This window comes from Lissotriton helveticus, chromosome 7 (genome assembly GCF_964261635.1).
Source record: "Lissotriton helveticus chromosome 7, aLisHel1.1, whole genome shotgun sequence".
In the NCBI taxonomy this organism is placed as follows: Eukaryota; Metazoa; Chordata; class Amphibia; order Caudata; family Salamandridae; genus Lissotriton; species Lissotriton helveticus.
In genome coordinates this window covers 1,398,204,431-1,398,211,304 of record NC_136068.1, presented here as the reverse complement: position 1 = coordinate 1,398,211,304, position 6,874 = coordinate 1,398,204,431, and the positions used below count along the sequence as shown (strand labels likewise).

At 44.7% G+C, this 6,874-nt stretch overlaps 1 pseudogene; it reads left to right on the top strand.

Moving 5' to 3' along the window:
- The first annotated feature begins 480 nt into the window (after positions 1–480).
- The window catches only part of LOC144769500 (actin, cytoplasmic 1 pseudogene), a 90,945-nt pseudogene continuing 84,551 nt past the window's right edge, over positions 481–6,874 (top strand).

Sequence of the window (6,874 nt, the reverse complement as noted above, 5' to 3'; positions counted from 1 at the left end):
GCTAGAATGGATGGCCTTACACACAAAGTGGAAAAACACTGCAACCATATAACTGAGGGTGAGAGACGTATATCCGATCTAGAAGAAACAACCAGTGCAACCACCAGCCGTACCCTTGAAATGGACAAAGTGTTGAAAGTAATAGCAGACAAAAATGAGGAGTTAGAATCACGCTTGAGGAGGAACAACCTCCGTATCCTAGGGGTGGCGGAATCAACGGCCACTGGGATAATGGAGACTTATGTGGAGCGCTTTCTCATAGCCCTATTCGGCAGGGAGGAATTCTCATCGGTTCTCGTGGTGGAGAGGGAACACTGTTCGCGGGCCAATGTGCCTCGCCCACATGGGGATAATTCCCCTGCTGTGTGGGGCGTTCCATGAGAACAGGGCCACCATGTTGCATGACGGGCCGAGCTCGTCATGAGCACCGCGGCGCTGCGCGCACCCCCCGTCCCCTAGCACAGCAGGGGAATTATCCCCATGGGGGAGGAGTTGAGCTATTGCGACAGGGATACGGCCCTCTGGCTATCCAGGGAGAAGGGTCGCCTCAGCTACGAGGGCATGGAGATCTCTATTAGTCCAGATTTTACCATGGCCGTGCAGGAACAGAGGAGAAAGTTCCTCCAAGTCAAGAAGAAACTTCAACAACTCAATATCCCATACGCTATGTTATTCCCGGCCCATCTGAAAATAACCTCCCAGAGTAAGCAACACTTCTTTACTAACCCTCAACACGCCCAGGACTTTAGCAAGACCATGCCTAAACAGCCTGAAGGCCCCTCGTCTCCAAGACACCAGGACGACAAAAAACAGAGGTGCTTCTGACGGAGAATAATCTCCCGTACTGTGGATACAAATGTCCCTACTTGCACAGCCGCGTTTATTTGCTGACTCCGGGATACCCCTATATCACCATGGCCAGATGTTGGATTTGACCACTTCTTACGTACGCACTGGGGAGCTACCTCCGAATGGAACTGTACTGTATCCTCATTGAACTCTCCCCTTCCCCTTTTTTTCTAATTGGTCCACATTGGTCCTGGATCTACAGCTCTTGACACACCCCTGTTGAGCAGGCGCTTGCACTTCTTCCATTACCAGGCCACGACACCCTGAGGGGGACACTGTGTGATGCATGAGTCTACTCAGAGATCCCTGCCTGTGATATGCCTCTGGAGGGCTTGTCGTGGATGTCGTGCCCTTGTGCCTTTTTGGACACCCTGACCTCTGCTCATGGACGAGCATTGCAAAGACCTGGGGTTTGCACTGGAATCTCCGCTAGGTTGGACTTTCACCACTACCCCCAAACACCCTCGCAACTGCAAGGAGCACCTGGTCGCCCCCTGGCAGCTGCCCACCAGGTGAGCCCTAATATTTTCTACCTTGTGAAATGGGGTTTACTTTACTGCGTTGTCCCCTGTTGCTAACTACGGATGGGCACTGGACTCTATCACCGACAAAATTATGAGATGGGTCGCGATGCCCCTGTTGATGGCTGGCAGAGCGTCTATTATTAAAATGGTTATTTTACCAAAACTTCTATATGTTGTTTTTAAATATCCCCTACGCCCCCAGCCAGCACTTTTTCTTGACGATTACGACTCAACTCATAAGACTCACATGGGGGGGAAAACAGGCCAGATTGAGATGGGATGTACTTACTCGCCAGTTCAGTGACAGCGGAATTGCTATTTCGGATTTCGAATTATACTTTAGGTGTGCATAGGCACATTATGCCGCATATTGGAAACCCCCTTCCTTCATGCCACACCTCGCAGTAGAAGATGGATATATGATCCCGACCCAAGCACTGCCTATCTCAGCACCCCGGCGGTCTCGCGCCACCTGGCTACACCACCAGCGTCCAATGCACCGTCACAGCGTGGCACAACCTCGCTAAAGCTACACAATGCACACTAATGTATTCCCCGCTTCTGCCCCTTCCCGGGCGGCAAGTCATCCCGGTTACGACAGAAGGCGGATGTCTCCGGCTTCTTTGTAAACTCTCTATTCACACCTGGGGCCACCTGTACACTAGGGGGGCATTCAGCACTAGTGAGGAATTCTTTAAAGATAAGAACCCTACCCCCTGGAACGTTTCTATTACATGAGGCTTTGCCAAGACATAAAGACCATCACGCCCACCTTTCTCCTGGAGCCTTCCCTCATGCTTTCACTACATGCGCTATTGCAACAAGGTGCCCCCACACATGTGCTGTCACTTCTATATCGTATGGTCCAGAATGGCAGGGAATATAGTCAGTGCTTAATTTGTAAAAGAGTAAGTCCAGGTGCAAAACATTTTTAGGAGGGCACACCCACTTCCACCAACTCCACCCACTTCGTCCACTGGCCCTATCCACTTACTCTATTGTCTTCACACACATCCTCAACTGGCACTGCAAAAAGCCAGATGTAATACCACCATATGGATACAGGGAGTACCGGCGCCTCAAGTTGCATGTAGTGCTTCGACGCCAGTCTGCCTGATGAACAGTAAGTAACAGTTCACAACACTCTAAACACTTTTACCCAGTGGGACCCTGCAGCACCAGGGAGATCTTTTATCCAAATCAACATTTATCACATGGAAGGAACCATGCATGACACAAGACCTTTTTAATACACTGTACTCGGCTGTTTAACACACAATCACAGTGCAGAATCATCTTAACCCAGTGACTTACTTTACCACAAAGACATTTGCCACACGTCAGCGGGTTATTAGGGTGCGATGGCAGACTGTATCACAGGCTGCTGAGAGGTCTAGGAGGAAGAGGGCGGTTGTTTCCCCGTTGTCAAGCAGGGTCCTGATGTCGTTGGTGGCTGCGATGAGGGCGGTCTCGGTGCTGTGGTTGGCTCAAAATCCGGACTGGGATGGGTCGAGGGAGCCATTGGCCTCGAGGAATGTGGTCAGTTGTTTAGTGAGAATCTTCTCGATAACTTTTGCAGGGAAGGGAAGAAGAGAGATGGGGCGGAAGTTCTTAATAATATATAATTATAATTGGATAGATCTTGTTATATCAATATTAACCATTGTGATTTTCCTTTGCCATTTATTCTCAATACTAGTTAAATCAGCATCCATTTGATTAATAACCATCTGATAAATAGGTCCAATTTTTTTTGTACTTCTGCTTGCTTCTAAAATATTATTTTTACTCATACAGATATGATGGATAAGGCCCTTTGAGTCCAAGAAGCTGCGTATCTGAAGGTATTTAAAAAAATCCTTTCTGGGTAGATTATATTTAATTTGTAAATTTGAGAAAGAAACAAATAGAGTATCTTGATAAAGATCTCCCAATTTGCAAATACCTGCAATATGCCATCTCTTCATAATTTGATCTTTAAAAATTTCGGGAAGCATGTGATTATTTAAGATTGGAGGATAATAATTCAAATTGTTTAATCGGATAACTTTTTTTTAAATCTGGCGCCATATAGATATTGCTGTTGACATAATTTTAAATTTACTCTTCTTATAATAGCTAGGTTCTATGATTTTAATTAGACATTGGGAGACTTCCTCACCTAACAACATCTCGTAAATTGAGGGATTAATTGATCCGTCCAAAGTAATATCGGGAAATATTAATATGCCCATGTTTTTTAAAGAAATAAGCCAGTAATATAAACGGAAATTGGGAATCCCCCATCCACCCTTCATTCTCGTAAGAGAACACCATCTTAAAGCACGCCTAGATCGTCGATAACCCCATAAAAACCTAGAGACCATTCTGTCTATTTTAGCAAAATAAGATGCTGAAAACAGGAGGGGAATTGTTCAAAATAAATATAGAAATTTAGGAAAGATCAACATCTTCACAATATTTGCGCGTCCGTAGAGAGAAAAGTGTATGTTATTCAATCTTTCCAGCGTGGTGTTAGAAGATTTCAACACTGGCTCAATATTAAGATGAATAATTTCCTCAATCTTAGGGGAGATGGTAATCCCAAGATATTGGGATTCTGAAACAAAATTCAAGTCATTAGGGCGGCCACTTTCAGAATGAATCAGCTGAGTTTTTGCTAAATTTACTTTGTAGCCCAACAGGGTTCCAAATTCTTCCGCTAAAAAACTAACTTTTGGCAGTGCAAGACTAATGTCAGAGGTAGTAATGGCGACATTATCTGCATACGCAAATATTTAAAATTTGTTTTGTCCAATCATAACCGGAATGATATCCTCTTCTTTTAATAATTGACGAAGAAAGGGTTCAAGATATATAGCAAATAGCAAGGGGACTACATACAATTCATGACCAAAGTTATTCAGGATTATTTCTTATCAATAATTAAACCGCTTCTATTCCAATTGTATGGGATACATTTAAATCCATAGTTAGAGGGGAAACCCTAAAATATTCTAATTTTCTAAACAAAAGTAAACGTGAGAAATTTCAAAGTGACTGTGAAATGGTCTTAAAGTGGGGAAAAGCTAGCTAAAAGTATCAAGGATAATAAGCATATTGAAGAATCCCAAATTGGTCTATCGATTAAGCGCAGCATAGTATATTCTCATATTGCCGATCAAGTGGCATCTGAGTTTAGACAACACAGAACTAACAGCTATGAATTAAACGAACAAACAGGGAAAATTTTAGCGCAGAGACTGCGCCAAAAAAAAATATCTAATGAAATTTTGAAAATTCGTGATATCAGGGGAGATGTTAAGACTTCTAGAGAGGACATATTAGTAGCCTTTAATGAATTCTATCATTTATATCATCAGACCAATAGTGGGGTAGATTTGGTAGAAAAGACAGTACAATACCTGGCTAGTATTAATAAAACGGAACTCTCTGAAGATCAGAAGGGGATATTAAGTGCCCCAATCGTTTGGGAAGAAATTGAAGCAGCCATTATGGGGGTGGCTATTGGTAAGGCGATGGGACCTGATAGTATCCCCTTAGAATTTTATCGTGTGTTTAGGAGAATGCTAAAACCAGAATTGATTAAGCTATTTCAGCAAGCTTTCTTAGGCAATCCTCCTGAGTCATGGGCTTCAGCCACTATTGCTATTTTTAAAAAGAAAGGAAAGGACGGGGAAGTGCTTGGATCTTATAGACCTATTTCCCTTATTTTAGCCGATAGCAAGATCTTCTCTAAAATTCTTGCTAACCGACTAAATGACTTGATCCCCTCCCTGGTTTCTATAAGGAAACATGGGTTTATATCTAAAAGAGACACCACGGACCACATCAAAAAGATCATAGCTTTATTGGATGGGCGCAGGCCTCAAAATCCCCGGTTGCAGTGGCCCTGTTGGACGCTGAAAAAGCGTTCGACAGGGTCACCTGGGATTTTCTGTGGGCTGTCATGGCCTGGATGGGATTCCCTCATGTATGTATAGAAGCAATTAAGGCATTATATCATCACCCAAAAGCTGCTATAAGGATTTCAAACACACTATCAAAGTTTTTTAGGATAGAAAGGGGAACTAGGCAAGGTTGCCCCTGTTCCCCCAAGACGAATTCGACCTCAACCATCAGTGCACCAGGAGACGTGTTTGCAGAATGGTGGAGAAAGGGGCAGTGGCCTCTGAAGCCTTCTCAGCAATCTTGCTGTGTAGGCCTTACTGGAGGTAACAGAAGGGGTTGTAGATACCCAAAGACCCTCTGAAGCCAAGGAGCCTTCATACCCCAACCATTAGTGCACCAGAAGGCGCATTTCCAGAGTGGTGGAGAAACAGGATGTGGTCTTCTGATGACCTCTAAGCAATTGTGCTTTGTGGGGCTTACTGGAGGTAACAGAAGGAGTTGTTGGCGCCCAAGGCCAAAACAGTGTGTGGTTGTTTAAGTACTGGTATGGGACTGTGAATGGGTTTGAGAATTATTGTGTGGGAGTGGGTGTAGGTAAAGGATTCTATGGGGGTGTGATTAAGTGCATTAGTGATTCTGTGGATAATGTCTTCAGTGATGTCATCAATTATGTCATTTGAGGTGTCATGAGTGATGTCATCAGTGATGTCACTGACCATCCAACACACATCAAGAAGGGGGGAGAGGTTACATTCCTACCCTGACCTTCCCAGTCTATACAACTCAAAAGGAGGTAGGAATGTGTCTTACGGTGGTGGCACGTGCTCGGTGAGTAAAAATTGCCCTCACTCACAAATTTGTGACATACTTCATCATTGGGCTTGGGAGATGGAGGTAGTCCCTTCGCCCAGGTGCAACCAGCTGTATGTCCCAACAGCAGAACGGTGTCTTGATCCCACAATAGATGATGTTAGAACTGCATCTGAGACTAGAGATGAAGGTACTCCCTTCGACTAGGTGTAAGAAACTCTTAGTCCCAACAGTGGAACGGTGAGTTGATCACGCGATGGACGATGTCTGATATTACCTGATGCTAGTTTTTCACCGGACTCCCTCTGCTGAGGTGCAGCAGACTCTGTGGTTCAGTAGTTAACTGCTGCACATGGTCATTGGGCTCAGTTGACTGCTATCGCTGGAATACACCGCGGTACAGCAGGTCCGAACAGTGAAACAGGGTCTTAATTCTATGATTGAGAATGTCAGAAGTTAAAGTTTGTGATGATTTCTGTGTACCCTCTCCGATGAGGTGCAATCGACTTTAGGTCCCAACAGTGGAACGGTGTCTTTATCCCACAATGGACGATGTTAGAACTGTATCTGAGAGTGGGGATAGAGGTACTCCTTTCGACCAGCTGCAACCAACTCTAGGTCCCAACAGTGGAACGTTGTCTTGATCCCACAATGGACGATGTTAGAACTGTATCTGAGAGTGGAGATGGAGGTACTCCCTTCGACCAGATGCAACGAGCTGTAGGTCCCAACAGTGGAACGGTGTCTTGATCCCACAATGGATGATGTTAGATCTGCATCTGAGAGTGGAGATGAAGGTA